The sequence below is a fragment of the Anguilla anguilla genome, chromosome 2 (assembly GCF_013347855.1).
Source record: "Anguilla anguilla isolate fAngAng1 chromosome 2, fAngAng1.pri, whole genome shotgun sequence".
NCBI classification, from domain to species: domain Eukaryota; kingdom Metazoa; phylum Chordata; class Actinopteri; order Anguilliformes; family Anguillidae; genus Anguilla; species Anguilla anguilla.
The window spans coordinates 35,865,898-35,887,470 of record NC_049202.1 but is presented as its reverse complement, the minus strand read 5'-3'; positions in this window follow the sequence as shown (position 1 = coordinate 35,887,470).

Below are 21,573 nucleotides of genomic sequence, written 5' to 3'. Positions count from 1 at the left end.
TTCTTTCACTTTGCGTAGGAGTGGCAATATTATGTGTGTATTGATACTTTTTAGTGTTGGTGCTTGCAAACACACCCTCCTGAAACCTGTTGCTGTCAGTCCAGAGCTGTGAGTTAAAGGGGGTTTTGGGGGAGTGTGGGGGGGGGGGGTTGTTTTCATTTGATCCATCGTCATGACTCCGGGATCAGCACTCACTTCAGTCATAGCTCAGACCTGAGGTCAGGGGGCTACGGGAGAGCAGCGTCCCGCAGTTAGAACCCGCCCCTCTCTAAATCTTCACCCCTCTGCCTGTCATAACTGCTGTTTATTTTATTCAGCCTGTACCTTCCCTTAGTTACTGACCTTTCATTTGCCTTTGAGGCCTTTGAGAGGAACACAGCCATCAGGAGAGAAAGCACGGTGCTTAGTTGTGATTAACATTACCCATCGCTCAGGTGGTTGTGCTGTTTGTTTTTCATGAGTGGAGAAAATTATCTCATTCTTTAAATAGAAAATCTCACCCATTTCAACGGTATCGTGAGCCCTTTGACTGATTGAAGGCTAACATTTTGGTACTTGCCGCCATGAAAACCTGGCAGAACTCACCATTATGGTGGTCCTTGTCCCATACAGTGGCAATCTTTCCTATACACGGTGCAGCAGATAATGTGTGTGCCTCCCGTCATTCATGTGCTGAGTAATTGGTAATATAGCCAATCGATGCCCTGCACCTGGACTCGGAGGCGGGGCCTTGAAAGCCTGTGCCCGTTTCTCTTAGCATTCCTGTGCCAGTGAAGAGAACAGAAGGCTGTGAACATAAACACATAGCTGCTGCCCTCCAGTGGCTAAAGAATGCCTGGGCACCCCTTTGCTGGATTTACATGGAAATGGCAAGGGAGACTCGTGGAGACTTGTGGAGACTTATAAGAGAGAATTATTAGACGACCCCTCTAACCCCTCAGCGTGTGTTTACCAAATGTGAATATTTGTTTTAATGGTATGGGTGATTATGGGGAAATTATAATCACTTTTAGAATCCAATTTGATACAAACAGTCCATTATGAGGACAATTTTTTGAGGTAAACAGTCCATAGTACTGTTCTGGCGGCACAATTAAGAGAACTGGCATTTATCTTTCAGTTTTCTCATGGCTGATCTTTGGACAATGACATAATGGCGCAATTCAATAGCAACAAAAACAGACTATTCATTGCTTGGCAATTTCAGTAGACACGGAGCCCACAAAAATGTCAGCAACATTTTTTTCCATCTGCTAAACTACAAATATGGAAGCGGAGTTGTGCAAGTGGCATTGACCTCATCAGAAAATGTTTAAAAACAAGAGAACCCGTCGCGGCGGCTGACAGTGCCAAACCCAGCCTTGCTTAACGCGGACAGGAGCAGACAGCGCCGCCCCAGCAGAGCGTGCCAACGGTGTAACGGCCCACTCTAATAGAGCACGGTAACCCCCCATCCTCCTCCTCCTCCTCTCCGCCACTTGGCCCCGGCCTTTTTTTTTTTTTCTTTTTTTTTACTGCTCTTGGGAAATCCTCGCCGTGCCTGAGGGGAGCCGCGCTTCCGTATTCACGGAATACCTTCCTGTCGGGTCCACCTCTGCTTCCAAACAACACAGGGAAGGGCTTCCTGCCGCGCACGCAAGGGGCCTTTGAAGAGCCCGTCCGAGAGCGCTCCCTCAGGCTTTCTCAGGACCAGCCGGGAACAGGCCCTGGCGAGCACATCCTGTGCCACTGCGCAAAAAAAAAATACCTGACGACGCCCACTCTGGAAAGACACAAGGACGCGCTCCCCTCTCCCCTCCCCTGGCGCGCGCTGTGCTGTTTTTCCACTTGAGTGCAACGCACATGTGTTTGGGAGTGCTCCTCTTCTTTTTTTTCCCACTCGTCCTCACATCTGACTTCTGTAAAAAAAAAAAAAAAAAAAAAAAAAAAAAGGGGGGGATGTTGTTTCAACATAAACGGCATCCTGTTTTGCGCCCCGGCGGGTTTCGGCGCGGTGCGTCCGCGGCGGCCGTAAATCACCAACGCCGCACGGAGACGGCGAGTTATTCACCTGCTTGGTATTTTGTTGTTTACTGGAACAGCATCTGCAAGGGCTTCTGGAGAGCAGAGCCTGAGGAGAGGCGAGATGAGAGAAAGAAGCTTCACTTTGTTACACTGTCTGGGTGCGTGAGGCACGAGCATGCGGCGAAGTTTCATTTGAATCAAAGCCCCTTATTGGTTGGGGCTGCCGGCTCTGGTCCTGCAGGACAGGGAGTCTACGTTCTGCTGAACAACACACCCTGCATGCCTGCAGATTCATCTTATCAATGCGCTGTTTTGCTGTATGAAATTATGTCTTTGTACTCTCGTGTCCATGTGGTTTTCCCAAAGTCCCTTCAACGCTTATGAAGCACACAGTTCAACTTAAACCGTACCCAATAATTCACTGGCAAAGAAAAACAGATGTCTCATAAGTACGTCTAGGAGGAAAGAAAGTCGATTCATATTACTGTTTCCGTTTCACTGTACAGGTTTGTGCTTCTCCGGTCAAAGCGAGAGATAACTGCATTTATGATGAATAGATTGTAGCCTGTAGCCTCAGCATCAGAGACTTTAGTTCTTCAGCAATGTTTATTTTCTCTTGCTGGTGCTTGCTTTGACTCCACCAGAATATTTCTCTGGTTCTGTTATGAGGCAGACCTTGCATCAGTCTTGCTGGGAATGACAAAAGGCCAACATCTGCTTCTCCACAAATATGACTAATGAAGTGATGGTGATGATGGCTCTAACGACGTGGACAACAGGAGCAATAATAGTCATGCCACTGCCAGCAAACACGTCCAGAAAACTGATTTTCGCCACCGTGATGCCCAGGAGGGGAAGGGAGTTAAAAGGGCTTTGCATCAGTGCACAGGGTCCGACTTGATGGTGCTACACCTCGGCTAGCTCCAGCCCATTTAATTTAAGAAATGTTTCCTATCACTGAGGGTAGGTGTTTCTCCTCCGGGACATAAAAAAGTAAAACCAAAACAAACACTTTAAGAGAGAAAAAAAAACACTGGGAAAAAAAGTTGGAAGAGAGATGCTAAAGCAGTGACTGTGGTGTTGGGGAAGAGCTGGATGTCTGCCTGCCCACAAAGTGAGTCAGTCTTCAATCAAAAAGAAAAAAAAGAGAAAAAAAATCCCAGATGTCAACAGTAAACTTTGTGCAGCTCCGGCCGTTGGCCACAGGAGCCTTGTGTACCTGCCCTGTTAAATCCATTACCCTCCTCCAGCTTTAAAGCCTGTAGAGCGCCGGCAAAGAATTCTCGGAAGCTTCTGAGTCGGCGTACGCCGCTCCTCTTGGCTCTACCGTGCCAGGCCTTTCCGTAATCATGCGAGCGGCCGCTAATTCGACAGAGGGCAGGACCGCGTGCTCAAAGGTGTGGGAATCAAGGCTGAGTCAGATTTCCAGGAGATCGTTCTTTTTTTTTTTTGTATAAGTTTCGTATTTTTCACATTCTTCATGAGTATGCATATCTCACCCTGGAGAATAACTGGACAAGGGTTTGGGTAGACATGAAAGTTAGGTTAAAATTGGGACAATGAATTGCCTGAGGAACAGTGTGGTGCAATATTGACAGCATCTAAGGATTATTTGACTGTGTTTTTAATTTAGAAGGTAGCAGAGTAGCTTCTGGGATCCAGATACTTTATCCGTTATCTTTAGGTAGAAGATGGATTTACTCATGCATTGTCTGCAGTGGCAATGAAGCCGGTCCTACCAAAAGAAATTCAGTTCAACACAATGTAGTGTAATACCTTGCTGGGGCCTATAGTATAAATATACTTGTGGCGCATGGAGCCACCAGAAAATAGAGTGAAGTCAAATGACGCTGCATGGGATCGAAGGGCACAATTTGTGACCACCCAGTGATGTGTTACAGGAAGCTCTTGTGACGGCTTCTGATGCTGAAAATCACCAGCTCACTCTGTGAATTTCACAGACAGCACTGTGGAGCATGACCCCTCTCCCCCCCCCCCCCCCCCCACCTCTCAGAGAGCATACTGGAGAGAATATGAACTGCAGTCCCCCAGGTCGAGCGTGAGAGAGCGACAGACCCCTGCCAGAAAGCTGTTCTCTAGCCCTAGCACAGCCAGCAAGGAGATACGATCTTGGCTGGACAGCAACAGTACTGTGCTGTAAACCTGAAACCTCCAGAGCAGCGCCTTGTGCACACCCTCTCCATGTGCACATCCTCTCCACATGTGCACCAACTCCACATGCACACCCTCTCCATGTGTACACCATCTCCACATGCACATTCTCCCCACATGCACACTCCCTCCATGTGCACAACGTCTTCACGTGCACATCCTCTCCATGTGCACACCCTCTCTATGTGCAGATCAATTTTTACTGTTTTTGTTTTAAGAAGTCTTGTCTTCCTGTCCTGCTTTGTCAACAATGCTACATTGACCACAAGTTTATGACCAAAAACACTTCCTTTCCAGGATTTCTTGATGAACTTCATTGACCTATTAGATGTCCATCCATCCATTATCTATACCCGCTTATCCTGAGCAGGGTCGCGGGGAGTGCTGGAGCCCATCCCAGTGTGCATTGGGCGACAGGCAGGAATACACCCAGGACAGGCCGCCAATCTATCGCAGGGCACACACACCATTCATTCACACACTCATACCTATGTGCAATTTAGAGTTTTCAATTAGCCTACCTGCATGTCTTTGGACTGTGGGAGGAAACCGGAGTACCTGGAGGAAACACACGCAGACACAGGAAGATTAGTATGGGGTGAAATTCAGTATACTGCTGTTATTTTACTTTGTTTATTTATTTTTATTTTATTTTTTTGGGGGGGGGGGGTGTGGGGTGGGTGGGGGGGGGGGTATTTAAGTTTGTGGCAATTGGTGCTGCTGAGTAGTCTAACTTCCATTTTATATTTGACATAAATTGAAACTTTGTTTGGGTGAATTTGTCATTTAAATGTTTTATGCCCTCCATATGAAGTTAAAAGTGGCAAACGGCTCGATGCACTGATATTTATTATAGCATGAAGCTGACAGAAAGAGCAATGAGTGTATACTAATGAAAATGTTAGTACCTGTTTTTGCACATCATTTAGCTGTAATGACACTAAAAGGCTCTGCCACAGAATTACTCTTTAAACTCAAAGCCATATCAGGTCTAATGTAGGTTGATTGGCAATTTATCTGGTAAGCTTGAGTATGCTCTATTTGCAGATTTTCAAGATATCTGACCATTAAATATAATCCTATGGAAAAATATTTGAAAACATGATGTTTCACAATAATGGCTATTATCAGAACTGTAAAGGAGTGTGAAGCAGAAGGAGTCACTCATCCATGTTGTCAGCTGAGAACTGTTGCCCTCACAGTGTCCTTTTAGGCCGCCATATATAATTTTAAAGGCAACACTTAGACTGTTTTGTTACTATAGAGCTGTATACTGTTGTTGGTAAGACCGAACTTTGATGACACAAATGCTATTCCCACTGTCCCCTAGAAACATACAGATTCTGAAGTTACGAGATCTATCAAGTTCAAGTATTTATTGTTGCATGTCAATTAACAGACCTTCATTATTCTAATGTGCATGACTGTTCTAGTAAAAATAAAAATTTAACTGGTAAATATTTTCCACTCCATCAAAGTTGCTGAAAATACAAGTGCACCCTACTATCTTTTTCTATTGACATTGCTACTTGTTGCAGAAAGCTCCTTCTATAGTTACCAGAGCCTTGTCATAGCATGGAAATATTGCCCTCTGGTGGAGGTTTTCACTCCACTATTTCTAGTGAGTGTTTCTGGTTTGTTTGAAATATCATGTGGTATTTATGGTCCTTGCTCCTGTCTTAAATTTGATGTAAATTTAATTAGACTCGGATAAAAGTAAGGTATATTTCTGTTTTTTGATTTAGTGTTGTCTAATTGTCTTTCCAATTGCTCTTCATTCTCAAAATATACATCTGAGGAGTCAAACAGTCCATAGGCACACTGTATTTATTATCTATGCTATAAAATATTTATAGGATTGATGTATATATCAGTCACATACATGTTATTTAGGTTAAACTGCAGAACGATACAAGATGTTTGGTACAGTCTGTTCCTGATCTCAGTGCCTGCTGGAGGAGCCAAGGGAATCATGGGTATGAGACAGGTTGTGAGTGATGGCATCCATTACACAGTCATTTACATGGTGATGGTGGTTGTGCCGACTGCTCTAGCACCAACACCAGTTTAAAGGTATACTATGTATAATTTTGCGGTCCTAGTAGACTCTACTCACGCCTCCTTATTCCTCAACCCCACCCACATGTCCATTGAGAACACACCCTTGAGTGCTACAGGCAAAATGACAAGAACAATATTGAGAATAGCATTTTTTGCGACTCGAATGATTCCATACAGGTAACAGTAATTATGCAGTGCTATAACGATCTGTACACTGAGTGCACCCCTTAGTGTGTGGGAACAGAAGGTAGCCTACTGAGTAGAACCCACGGAGCTATTTTGTGTTTTTACTTATTTGTTATTTAGCTATTCTAGGCCCTGTTTCACAAAGCAGGATTACTGAGTTGGCTGGATAACTACACTGAGTAAAACACGGAACCCTCCCAAATCTGGTACATGGACAGAAGAAGTGCAGTTCTGGGTTTTACTCAGTAAAACTTTCCTAAAATAAACTTTTCCTCAGTTTTACTTTCCTAAAATATCCCCCTGGACATTTAGTCAGAATTGGGATATAAACACGGAATCGTGTGTGGAACAAGTAACATTAGTAGGCCATAGGTCTATCACAGCCAGCTAATATACTTGCAAAGTGAAGGATGTTTTCATGAAGTTATCCATAGCCTTTTCAAAGTTGTTAGCAAATTTGTTAGTGAAGTTGGCAACACGTAACATTAGCTAGATAGCATGGAATCTGTATCAAATTTATTTTGCCTGATTTAAATAAATGCAGGTGAATTACCGAGCCAGCTAAGTTGCAACTATAATCGATAACAGCGGTTTCTATGTGTTTCTATTTTGAACGAGCCCTGTCAGCTTGTCTTTTTGCTTTGCTGTATTTAGGCTTCTTAGCATCTGACATGCAAACTAGCAAAGACTTTGTAGGAATCTGATCCCGAAACCACAGGCTCTGTATCTACGACCCCCCTCCCCACACAGAAAAGGGAGCCATGCCGAGAAACATCCCAAACACACTTTAGAATAACACACACAGGTAAAGGGTGCACAAATTCAGCTAAAGTGTGTAAAGACTGAGATTGCCAGTGCATCAAAGATATGCATTAGCATAGTTATTTTATTTATATTTTCAAATAAAAGTCATAAAAAATCAAATAAAAAATCCTGCATTGTATGCCTTTAAGCATCAGCCTGGCATATGGTCAAAAACCCTGCTGTGCTGCATGCATTTCAAATGCTGCCATTCATACCAGCAGAAAAATGAAAACTGGCTTTGGAAATTTTTTTTTTTTTTTACAGAGAACCTACTCTTCAAAGGGTTAAAGGCAAAGGCAAACACAACCCTTTATATCAGTACACTGGGGAATGTCTGGGGAACATTTGACCGTATAAACTTTCAGGTCTAAGAGTGACATCATCATATTGTGTGTAGGAGCATAATATGGACACTAGAGTCCAGCAGGATGGTAATTTTCATTATTTTCTCAAAATGAGCATGGCTTAAAATGTACTAGCAAAGTATTGAACTCACAAGAACATCTGCTTGAAATCAAGAACAAGCCACAACTATTTTAGACACATGGGTCATTATGAATGTGAATTAGTATATTACATAATTTTATGACATCATGTTTATCGAATGTAGAAGTCTGCCTTAGCCAGGGATGCCCATTTTACATTCAAGAGGTTTATTTTATCACTATTTTTCTGATACATGTTTTAAAGCTTGTGTTATTTTTCTCCGCATTCTTGTCAAAACAAGAAGCCATTTAAGCCATTTAACTTTGCCATTAAATTAAAGCTAGATTAAATTAAAGAATGGCATGTCTGACTGCATATGGCCTGATTCTGGCTTGAGATAGTGTATTTGCTTGAATTTCTGTGCAGGTTAAGCATGTGCTTAGCTTTCTGTGATGCAGCCTGGTTTTTGCTGTATTAAGTGGGGATGTGAGTTGTACTTTTACAAAAAAAGGAGCGTCCCATAAAATTTTGGCATGAGACTTATGTGCTTCTTATCTATTTTTATCTCCACAGACTTTGAACACACAAAAAGGAGGAATAAATATGGCAAACGTATTTACCAGCATGTGAAATTACAGCTCAACGTATTTTTTCCAAACAAACAACAGTTTTATTTGCATGTGGCAGGGCTCGGTCTGGGAGAGGGAATTGGGGCAATGTGGGGTCATGCCTACCGTTAAGTGGGCAGACACACCTGGATTGATCGCTATCTATCTTGTTAGATGCAGATGTTCCTCTGGTTTGCATAGTAGCCTGCATAGATACAGCTGTGTATCTTGTGATGACACTAGTGTGTAGGCAAGTGACCGCGGGGCGCAGATATTGTGTGTGTATGTTAGGACCTTAAAACTGCTAGGTGTGTCGTGGTAAGCCAAAGAGAAATGCAAGGATAAAGTAAACATCAAAGAGGAATGCAAGGATAAAGTGAACACAGTTTATTGTGCAGTGTTTTCAATAATGGCAATATACAATGGTGCAAAATGTGTGTGTAATGGAATGGCTATATGCAAATGACATGCAGGAGACTGTTGAGAAGTCTCCCCGAAGCATATCAAAGTAAAACCCCAAGTCATCAAAGAAGGACACACTCACAACAAAACAGTACATCAACAATCCTGCTTGTGCCTATCACACCGGGTTAACCATTGCAACACAGCCTGGGTGTTGACTCATAGGTACCAACATCTTTAGTTAGCGCCCACTGTACCACATCACCAAAGACACCAACTTGTTCCCCATGGCATCGACTTCCCAAAAATACCAAACATGATTACACTCTATTATGTAAAACCTAATGCTTACATAATGCTGATCTAGTAGGATGTTTTGCAACTGAGCACTGCCTCTTAATCAAAACTTGCTGACTCCCTGTTAGCACCATAAACACATTCTGTTTTCCTTTGGGGGTTCTGATAAGTGGCACACTTCTGTAAACTGACTATTTTATAATTAAAGTCACCCCTGCCTTGTAGCACTGGATTTTATAATGGACAATAGATACAGAATGAGATCTATGGGGAAATTTTCCATCTGTTTTTAAAGTTTTTTAATTTTTAATTTTAATTTTTATTATTAAGTGTCATGCTTTTCCTCCACAGTTTAGAATGCCCAATTGTATTAGTGCCAGCGCTTCCTCCACTGTCAGTTTGGGAGAGCTCAGTTAAGCATGTTCTCTCCTATAAAGCACGTGGTGTCAGCCACAGCTTCTTATCACAGCACAGTTTGCAAGTTAGGCTCATGAAGACATGATTCAGAGGACGACACTTCATGTATAGCTTAACAGGCAGACTTATGAGCACCCAACTGACCAGTGGGGGTCACTGGTACATGATGAGATGTGATCAACCCAGCTGACCGAAACTGTCCTATCCCTGGGCAATGCTAGAACCAATGCATCACCTTGCTGGGTTACCAGCCACAATTAGCACTGGCACTATCCAGATTTGATACCAAAACCATACTTTCACAGGATGAGCCACCCTCAAATTTAAATATATTAAGTGCAAATAAGGCAGGACCACCTATTTCAAATTTAAGCGGGTGTGTATCTCAACAAGAATATGCATATCTCTGATGTTCTTTAGTCCTGCATAGCTGGGCATTTATATAAAAAACTTAAGCTCCTGAAGCCAGGATCAAGCTCATAAGGAATAACAGTATAGTACAATGATTAGGTAAGTGGGCTTAGAACTGAAAGTTTGCAGGTTCGATTCCCCGCTGGGGCGAGCACTGTCATTGTACCCCCAAACAAGGGACTTAGCCAGATTTGCCTCAGTAAAATATCAAGCTGTAAAAATGGATTGTATGTAAAAATGCAATCTATATAAGCGGCTCTGGTTAAGAGTGCCCATTAAATGCCACAATGTAATGTCACCCACACTGCCAATCTCTGCCACCAGAGAGAGCCATAGCACCATTATTCCAAATTAATTTTCTTAACCTGCCATTTGAAATATATCAAATCTCCTGTTCTCAGAGTTCCCAGAGTAGCTGGGAATAATATAATTACACATGGTGTTACATGCATAAAAAATTAGTAAACTAAAGGGCAAAATTTTATCTACTTTTTTCTTACCTAAGACACCACATCAGTAAATATATGCCCAGTAGTTTTACCAGCATTTTTTATAACCAGCTTTGTTTCATGTACACAGGTATGGTGGACGTGTTGATGTACAATCTGGAGTTGATTATTTTTCTAGAGACAGGCAATGTGACAGAATATACATACTTGCACAATAATAATTTTTCTGTCAAAAAATGTACTCTCTTAGTAAAATGCACAGATTCAGGTCTGATAAATAAGAGCTTCATTCTTCACTCACGTGGTCCAGACCTGCCATGAGGCTCTCCTGAATATGAGAGGTTGTTGCTTGTGATAGGGAGTGTGGACAAGGGCAGAACTCTCGGCCCAGTCAGTTGGGAAAAGCAGTGCTCGAGTGGAGGGACAGGACAGCTGAAGATTTGGCCTGTTCTAGAGCATAATGTGCTGCATGACAGACATCTTGGATGCTGTCTTCACACTATTTAATCACTTCTGGGACTCCTTTGCCTGCGCAAGAGAGTAATGTCACGCATTATACTTCACGAATAACAAATAAATCAGATTTACAGTGTAGTCCATAAGTATTTGGACTGTGACATTTTGTTGTTGTTTTGGCCTGTACTCTAGCTAACACATTGGATGTGAAATGAAACAATGAACATGAGGTTAAAGTGCAGACTGTCAGCTTTAAGGGCATTTACATCCATATCCAGTGATCCATGTAGGAATTATGGGCCTTTTATACATAGTCCATTACTTTTAGGGTACCTAAAGGTAATTGGACAAATTAACAACCTTAAATAAAGTCATATTTAGTACTTGGTTGCAAACCCTGTGCATTCAGTGACTGCCTGAAGTCTGTGATGCATAGACATAATCCAGACGTTGGGTATCTTCCTTGATGATGCTCTGTCTGGCCTGTACTGCAGGCCATCTTCAGTTCCTTTTTGTTTCATGGGATTTTTGCCTTCCGTCTTGTCTTCAGCAAGTGGAATGCATGTTCAGTTGTATGTAGGATGTGAAATTGACTTTGCCTGTCAAGAACATCCACATTTTGGCCCTGAAAATCTCCTTAGTTGCTTTATCAGTGTGTCTGGGGTCACTGTCCTGCTGTAAGGTGAAGCGCCGTCCAATGGGTTTTGAGGTATTTGGTTGGATCTGAGCAGATGAGGTGTTTCTGTACACTTAAGAATTCATCCTGCTGTTGCCCTCAGCAGACACATCAATAAAGACAAATGAGCCGATTCCAATGGCAGCTGTACACACCCTGTTTCAAAGATAAGGGGGCTTTGGATCATCAGCAACTCCTTTCTTTCATCACGCTTTCCTTTTTCCATCGCTTTGGTACAGGTTAAGACTTACCAGTGATTCGAAATCTTGTGGTGAACCCACGGATCCTATGCTGGTGTAGTCTTCTCTTCATGGTAGTCTTTGACACATCTATACCGTGATCTTGATCTGTTCAACAGTTGAAAAGTGGTTCTTCTTCACAATTTAAAGTATTCTTAGATCATCAACTTCCGTGGTTTAGCAGGTTGTTTGCTTTTGCTGACCTAACCAGTGTGTTGAGCAGTGAATTGTCCCAGTAATTTTAGTGTATGCATAAAAAGGGCTGTAATTCCTATATGTTTCACCCAACATAGATACAACTACCCACAAATTAAAGCTGACAGTCTGCACTTTAAACTCATTCCAAATGCAATGTGCTGGAGTACCAGGTAAAACACTTGATATACACTATACATAATGGGACCAGTGTCATCTGAAAAGATGCACTCATCTGTCCAAAGAACACTATCCCAAGGCTTGTAGATCATTCAGGAGCTTTTTTGCAAATGTAATTCGAACACTGATGTTTCTCTTGGTTAGCAGTTTTCGCCCAGCTACTCTCCCATGAATCCCATTTTTTCAGAGTCTGTTTTTTATTGTGGAGCCATGAACAATGACCTTTGCTGACGCTAGAAAGGCTGTTCTTTGGATGTTCTTCTGGGATCTTTTGTGACTTCTTGACGAGTTGTCACTGTGCCCTTGGAGAAATTTCAGCAGGCCAGCCACTCCTGGGAAGATTTGCCACTGTTCTAAGTGTTCTTCATTTGGAGATAATGGCTGTCACTGTGGCTCAGTGGAGTCCCAGAGGCTTAGAAATGGCTTTGTCACCTTTTCCAGATGGATATATTTCACTAACGTTTTTCCTATCTCTTCTGGAATTTCCTTTCATTGTGGCATAGTGTGCTTATAGAAACTGTGTGGTGACTACTTCACTGTGATGGCAGTATTCAATATGAATGAGGTTCAGATTCAACAGGGCTGGCTGCAATCCTGCCTAGCTATGTTCAGTCAGCTGAATCTAATTATCAATTAAATTTGGTTAATTGTAGGTTGCCTAAGGTAATGTGTGATATGGGTGTTTGATAACATTTTCATTAAATAAACAAAATGATAATATAAAAATTGTGTTTTGTGTTTACTCAGTTTCCCTTTGTCTAATATTATGTTTTGTCTAAAGATATGAAACCATTCAGTGTGACAAATATGCAATAACAGAGGAAATCAGGAAGTGGGCAAATACTTTTTCACGCCACTTTACTGTACTTTCAGCCCTGTGCGCCTCTTTGATACATAAGACATATGTTTCTGGGGCAGAATGTGTCATATCTGTATCTGAAAATAGTCACAAAAGCAGTAAGTAAATCTCGCCTTATGCCCTTCAATGGGTAATCTATTTATCTATCAGTCTGTCAGTCTGTCTTTCTGTCAGTTTCATATTTGTATCATGCTCTTCAAACCAAGATGACCCAGGGAGGTGAATAGTTAAAAATAATCTACACCAGCGAAGTGCATTCGGTCAGTCAGGCAACCAGTCTGACTCCCAAGAAAATGGTCCTCTCTTGTCTGCTGGAGTTCGGAGCTCTGTTCAATCACCCTCATCTAAGAAAGGCCACGGGGCCCCCTGACCCACAGAAAATAAACAGGACGTCCTTCGCAGTTCATCAAGTGAGCGACAGCTTCTCCTTAATGTGCCAGCCGTCACCCCACCACAGCCTCTACCCCCACGCCCACCCCACCGACCCCACCGCGCCCCGCTGGTGCACTGTAGCTGCTACATGGAGCGTGTCCAGGATATTCCTGAGAAAGAGGAAAAGGAGGCTTGTAATATGTTGCAGCCTTCCTCTCTGTGGAGCCTAAACCAGCAGCAGTCCATGCCTCCTGTTTGTGTGGCCCCAGGAGTGCTGGCCTCTTGTGGCCAGGATAATGCACTCTGCAGGATAAGAGGTATTCTCATAAAGCCGCACCAGCAAGGTCAAGTGGGTGTCCTCTACAGTTACAACACAGGCTGAAGTGTGATTCATTTGCAACAATGTGCTCTTAAGCTGCTTTTTCCTGGAGGCCAGATGCATTTTCAAAATGGTGCATTCTGAAAGGTTTTCCCACATAAAATGTATTAATCAATACAAAAATAAAATTTAATTACACTATACAGCTTACACTATACAGATGCAGACCTGGACATAGCACAGACACATGCATTTCTGATGCATCTGTGAAGCATACTGTTTTCTTTTTGATCAATGGGCCAGAAGTAGGCTTACGTCTGGAACCAGCTCCATTTGGTCCCCAGACCACCATTGAGAGTAGTTCTCTATCATATTGTTTCATAAAATTGCAATTCAGTACTTGCACATGTGTATGTGATGTGGATTGGCAAAGTGAAAGCTTTGGACAGTGAAAGCTGTGGATGCAAGCCTTGAGTTGGACATTGCCATTACAGTTTTGGAGAAGACCAGTATTTGAGTTAATTTCTACTTGCCCAAATTAATATTATCATGCAAGAATTACCACACTGAATATGGGCATCTTGCTAAGTGAATGACTGAAAGATAGTTACACATTTCCGACAACTAATCGGTGCAAGTAACTGTGTGCATGTGCACTTGTTTCCCTTTTTCCTCAACAGTGCACACTTTCCATTACCATCTCAGAAAGTAAACAGAAAAGCCATCGGAATGTTATCTCAAACCTCCTAATTTGCCATGATTACATTCATATTTTTCAGTTGAAATTGGCCTTTTCCCCTTCCTTTTGCTATTGTTTATTTTCTCTCCCTTTCTACACTCCTCCTTCCCTCTCACTACTCTCTCTATTTGGAGACAATTAAGGGTGATTAGCTGGCAGACAGATGCCCTGCTGTTCCACTCAGGCCAATGGCTGTGTTGGGATGGTCCAGCTAAGACATGCAGGGTTGGTGGGAAGAGGGAGGAATAAAGCAAATGATCATCATTCCTCATGCTGTCTGGTCCATTAATTACTATAGCTCTGCTTCTTTCCTCCCATGAGCATCTTGTGGTTGCATTGTTTCAAATAGTTCCAAACTCACCTGCTCAATTCTATGATAACTCTTTTCCCTCTCTGAAATTTGGGATGCTCAGTCATAATTGTCGGCTTTTCCCGCCGTGCCAAAATCCTCTGTCAAATCTGAAGGGCGCAGTGATTTCAGTATCTAGTCTTGATTCTAGGCTTTTGATTGCCTTGGTAGTCTATTATTGGTGTTTAACATGATGACCCGTCTTGTGCTAATGAAAGTAAAGGAAGTCATTATGAGGCTGATAAAATGAGAACATCAGGCCATAGGTTAAATCATAGGCTTATCAAAACCAACTGTTTGGAACATCATTAAGAAGAGACCACTGGTGAGCTCAGTAATTGCAAAGGGCCTGGTAAGGCTGAGGAATACTTCTACATTTGATGAGTGAAGAGTGTTCACTATGATGAAGAAAAACTTCCAATCACCTGTCTGACAGATCAGAAACACTCTTCAGGAGGCAGGCAGTTATGTGTCAGTGGTTAATGTCTGCAGACTTCACAGACAGAGCTACTGAGAGTACACTGCAAGATGCAAAGCACTAGGCCATACTTAGCAACTGGTGAGGTTTATGAGTCACAGACTTCAAGCAGTCATTGCATGCAAAGGATTTTTTTTTTTTTTAACCTTTATTTACCCAGGGTAGGTTTGCTGAGCACGGATGCTCTTTTTTGCAGCAACGCCCTGCTTCACACTCATACACATTCACACCTGGGACCTGCCCAGTACAACCACCATCCTCTATTGTTGGCCCCTGAGCAGCTCCACTGGAGGGAGAGAACATTTTTTTTTAGCCAATTAAATCAGGGGATGATTAGGTGGCAAGTTTTTGCGAGAGCCAGATTTGGGATTTTAGCCAGGACACTGGGGAACCCCCTACTCTTTCCAAATAGTGTCATGGGATCTTTAATGACCACAGTGAGTCAGGACCTTGGTTTAACATCTCATCCGAAAGACTGCATCTCCTACAGCACAGTGTCCCCGTCACTGCACTGGGGCATTGGGGTTTATTTGACCAGAGGGAAGACTGCCCCCTGCTGGCCCACCAATACCACTTCCAGCAGCAACTCAGTATTCCCTGGTGGTCTCCCATCCAAGTACTGAACAAGCCCACACTTGCTTAGCTTTAGCCAGTCAGCAGGAGCAGAGTATATGGTGGTATGGCTGCTTTAAATTCTGCTCAGGGTCAAACACTGTGCTGTACCATGTGGTACTGCATACTTTTGCTTTAGACAGTTTAGCAGTGTTGCCAGTCAGTTCTACATGATGTTTCTTTCTTTGTGCACTTGTCATTCAAAAAATCACTCGCATACCATCCTTCACACACACACACACATCTTTGACTGTGTGTGCAGAAATATTTTATTAGCTTGTTTGTTTCAAGCTTTCTTTTTTCAGCAATGAAAAGTGGTATCTACAAAGGGTAGACTTTGAGTACTTCTTTAGTCTTTGATGAAACTAAAAACGATGGGTCAAACCATAGGGTGGGGAGAGAGAAGAAAGGAGAGAGAGATTTAGATATGTTGTTTAACTGGCCGGGGTGAGTTTCACACAGAGAAGGATCCCAATATAAACCCTCTCTCACTTTCACTTTCATTTATCTGAATTCTGTCTTCATTTCTCAGGATGATTATTTGCCTCACAGACAACCCTAAATATTTGAAAAGCCAGGCAGTTTCTTTCGTCTTGACAAAGTTAAACAAATCGGCCCGAACAAAGCTCTTCAATATGTAACTCATAAATTGGGCGTAGCCTGTTTGTTGTTTAATTAGAAAGATGGAAAATGAGCAAGAAGAGATTATCTTAATTTTGTCAAAGCACATTGCTATCAATTACATCACTGTTGCAAATAGTATTGTTTTGCTTGAATTTGATCATGGCCAGTGCACCACGCCATGGGCGGTTTCATAGTTCTGGGCTTTGTCATAGCTTGAATGAGGTAGTTGCTCATATAAGATTATATAAATGGTCATGTTGTTATGGCACAATTTCATATGATCCAGAACGCATTAATTAATTCATTTGAGAAACGAAGTTATGCCCATCTATAGGACAAGAAACAATTACAAATCATACAATACATTGTGAAACAATCCCAATTCCTTGGATTATTGCCAGTTTATCTGTAAGAAATGTCCTTTTCTGCTTATGTTAGTGCAAACCGACAACTTCCATTATATATAGGATTTACTTTATAAAGAATTATGTGACAAATGTTGAACCATAAGCTGGTCACTATTCCACTTCCTCTTCCAGTAGTTATACCCTGGCAGCCGCTTGGGATTCTGGGATATGTTTTCACTTGCGCCTGCGTGTGCCCTGCATGTGGAAAGGAGTCCTCATGCAGGGAATTTTTCCATTCAGCCAAATTGTGGCGTGCTTATCTCCCCCAGCTCCTTATCTCTGCCTAATTGCAGACTTCCAATTGTGATGTTTACAAAACTCTGGGATATTTTAATCCAGTCCATTCATAATGTTTGTTCTTTACCACCAAAAAAGATGGGGATTTTGCAGATTACCCTTTAGTAGGTTTCATAAACCGGTTTTGTTTCACACTCCCATTGACAGATTCTGTCAGCAGTTGACTAACTGCTAACATTGGACAGAAAAGAACTATTGAGGATCGTTTAGTGAGGAAAAGAGTCTTCAGTTACTGAGAAGACCTCAATTTCTGAACAGGTGTCTTTTTATGAAGGGGTTATAGCATTTAAGGAACACCTTGAAATACAATCCACTCTCTTCTCTCAGCACACATCTTAAAAAGAAATTTATTTGAGAACAATATATTTTTTAGAGCAGCAGGTTTTCTATAAGATTAAATGAAAGTTTTCCTTCATAAAGCTGAAATATTGACAACATTATTCTACTGTATATTGACACAAAACGCATATGCAATGATTTAGCCATATACTATAGGAAAATACGTTACAGAAAATATTTGTCTGAGACTGAGAAATATCTTTGAGAAAACATCTCTGTCTGTTTCACAGACTATAGAAGGTAATTTGTGAATGATTCATTCTTTTTTAACAAAGCTTTTTGTATAAGGAAATGAACTGTGTCACAGTCATGGAATGATTCTTTTAATAACGTATTCACCTGCAACTGTACACCAGCACACTGGATTTGTAGTGAAACAATGAGTATGAGATTGAAGTGCAGACTGTCAGCTTTAATTTGTAGGGATTTATATCCATATTGGGTGAACCCTTGTAGAAACTGCAGTCCTTTAAATATATATTCCCCCCATTTTGGAGGACCAAACATCATTGGTTAACTGGTTGCTCAGCTGTTTCCTGGCCAGCTGTATGTTGTTGCATCATCAGAAGTTCTATAGCTAATTCTAGGTGTAGAATTTGCATTTAGAGTCTGTTGCTATTGCCTCTCAAAATAAGGACAAAAGAAGTGTCAATGCTAGTAAAGCAGACCATCAAGTGGTGGGAAAAGCTAAATAAATTTGACCAAAGTCACAGCCAAAACATTGAGTGTGTCAAAATCAACTGCTTGCTATGAAGCAGAATGCCCAGTAACAGCAAACAACCTAATTAACCACAGAAGACCACTTCAGTGGATAGAAGACATTTAATGGTGAATAAAAACCCCTTTTCAACTGTCAAACAGATCAACAACACACCAGCATGCAGGCATAAATGCGTTAAATACTGCAATAAAGAGAAGACTACACAAGGGCTCACCGTACGATGTAAATCACTGGTAGGACTGAAGAATAGAACAACCAGATTAGAGTTTTAGCAGATGAACTTTAATAATTTACTTAACCTTGTTCCTGTGATCCCACACCCTGAGTAAGCCAGAGTCCCCCCTTAATGAGTCTGGTTCCTCTCAAGGTTCCTTCCTACATGACATTTGTGGAGTTTGTTCTTTTAACTGTTACCTCTGGCTTGCTTTTTGGTGGTAAGGCCATGGTGGTGTATACTGTGGAGTGTATTGTGTGTACAAATGCGCTATGTACATAAATGTCCTTGAATGATTGATTGAATCAAAGAACTTCAACCTCTGAGAGGAACTGAAATGGTTACCACAATAGCCAAGACAATGCCAAGTGGACTGAATAAAATCTCATCAAGTAAATATCAATTGACAAGAACTTCTATTTCACTCTCTTCCCCATGCTCAATTGTTTGTTTTGTGTTTTATGACATTCTCAAGAGTTTCAACTTGCCTGTGCACATACACTACCAGTCATAAGTTTTAGAACACTCCCATTTTTCCAGTTTTATTGAAATTTAAGCAGTTTAAGTCCAGTGAATGACCTGAAATGGTACAAAGATAAGCGGTAAACTGCCAGGGGTAAAAAAAATAGTTTAGGTTAAATTTCAGACATAAAAAACGCCTTTTGCAGGGAACAAGTAATGGGTTAACAACTTACAGCTTTTCTGCAGCAATGCAAGTAAATTATGCCTTGAAAGTTGATGCAAACAATTCCTACAGGTGTCCCAACTTTTGTTGATTACTTACAAACCCTCTGTCTGTATAAAATCAGTGTTGGAACAATCTGTGTTACTACACCCTCTGAAGCATTATTTGGACAATATTGCACTGCAGGAAGTAGTATATTGCTATCATAATGGGGAGAAAAAGTCAATTAACAAAGGAAGAAAGACAGACCATTATAATCCTTAAAAGTGTAGGTCTTTCCTTTAGAGAAATAGCAAAGAAAGCCAACGTGTCAGTGAGTCAAGTTTCTTACACTATCAAAAGGTACTTGGAAACTGGAGGAAACACGGACAGGAAGAGGTCCAGCAGACCCAAAGCCACAACAGAATTAGAAGACAAGTTTCTGACAGTCAACAGCTTGTGTGATAGGCAGCTCACGGGACAACAGCTTCAAGCACAGCTTCACAGTGGTCGAAGTAAGCAAGTCTCAGTTTCAGCTGTAAAGAGAAGACTTGGAGCACTGTTCCAAGTGTTTTCCTTTTGGAGATAATGGTCCTCACTGTGGTTCAGTGCAGTCCCAGAGCCTTATAAATGGCTTCGTAACCATTTCCAGGCTTAACTTCTTTTCTCTTCTCGTCTGGAAAAAAAAAACCCTTCAAAGGATTAAGACATGGCAAAATGTTTGCACAGGCGTAAGTATAGAAATTCAGGCCTTTCCAAAGCCCATCCCACATTTAACTGCAGTGGACATCACTCTGCCTTCTCGTCTTCACTGCTCAGTCCTCTTGGTAGGAAGAGGTGCAGTGAGCGAGTAGACAAATACAGACCCCCTCTTCTCTGTTAAAAAAAAATCTATTGTGAGTTTGGAAGGAACCCTAGGGCTGTGACGACATCTGTTCTAGTGAAGACCATTAGGTCTTCAAAGGACACATCAGTGCCCTTAGCTATAGGGAGAAAAGCGGAGAAGTAATACATAAGCATTTTATGGCAAATGTATGCAAACTTTATTGGTACTTTAATTGGCACACTGTTTACAGCTGCCAAAATCTGTCATTCACTTTGTATTATCAACTGTCCACCATAGTCCAGGGTTACCATTAAAGTAATGACCATGAAGTGCTTCAACCATACATTCATAAGAACTTTAACAAATTAATGTAGAAAGAGGGGTAAGGGAAACTGATGTCAGAAAGTAACATGAAATGCAGTCCTCAGAGAATATGACACCTTCTCACAATGACAGCATACTGTACTTTTCATCAGGAGTGTATTTCTCTGCCTGAAAAATCACCAGTAGACTTTTAAGAGCTAGCCATTCCTGTAAGACATGTTAAAGATTATGAAAAAATACCCAAAACAAAAACTGTTCTCAGAAAAATTAGCTCAGCTGTGTAAATTTGATTTACTGGCATAATGGAATCTGCTGACCCCACTTCAATGACATCATCAGGGGAGTCTGAGCCAACCATGAAGTCATCCCTATAAAAATGAATATGAAAGCACAGTTTGAATGATTTTAAAATATTTCAAACAACTGATTCAAAGGTCCCATCTTATTATAGTTGTTAGAAATGGTTAACTACATTGGAAGTACAGCAACACAATATACTGGTACACGTATAGTGACAGTGCGTCGCCTATAGCACCTCTGGATATTTCACTGACTGTGTTCATATTTCATTGTGGTTAGCCAGCTCAGCTGCAGCTGGATAGCCTACTTAATTGGATCACTGTATGTATAAAAGTTTGCATAGAGTCCGCAGTAAATATATATGTAGGCATGTTTCTGCTTTTCTCAGTAAGGATGTTTTTCTCAGATTCACCAAACACCAGGCCAACACCTGTTTCTCATGATAAATCTCATGATTAGCATGAATGTTTGCACATGTGAATGCACTTAGTGCCCACTCCTATATTTATAACGCTCACTGTTTACAGTTTTTTTAAATTATTTTTTTATATACATAAGTGACATAATTATTACACTGGTGCAACTACATAAAATGTCTCAACATGCCCTATGTTAATTTGTGTTGCGTCTCCCCAACATTTTAACTATGGTGGGTTGTTTAAATTAATCGATTAGCAACAAATAGCAATCTGAGTTGGAGCTTGATCTATGAAAGTAAGCTACCATATGTGTTTTGTGACATTTCACTAAAATGCAGTAGGTGCTTTTATGCTTAGTTTTGGGTCAGTGTTTTTTCAAACCAGTTATATACCCTTGTAGGCCTATCCGTGACAATGTCAGTACAAAATGTGTTGCCTGTGCAAAACCCGTTGCCTACCATTTCCGGTACTGATTTTTATTCCTATTAATCGACCCCTTATTGGAAACAACGCTAAGCACACATATGTAGTTATTCATGTAGGATATGGGTTGGATAGTTTTCCCCATTATTAGCCTGCTGGCTAAAGCACTGAAATCAAAGTTATTAGCTAGAGCAAGTGAACTGTTGCAACGTCTGCATGGAAGGCCTAGCAGTTAGCGAAAGCAAGTGAACTGTAGAAAGGCTACAGTTCACTTGTTTTATCTAATCAAATTTAACATGGCTTT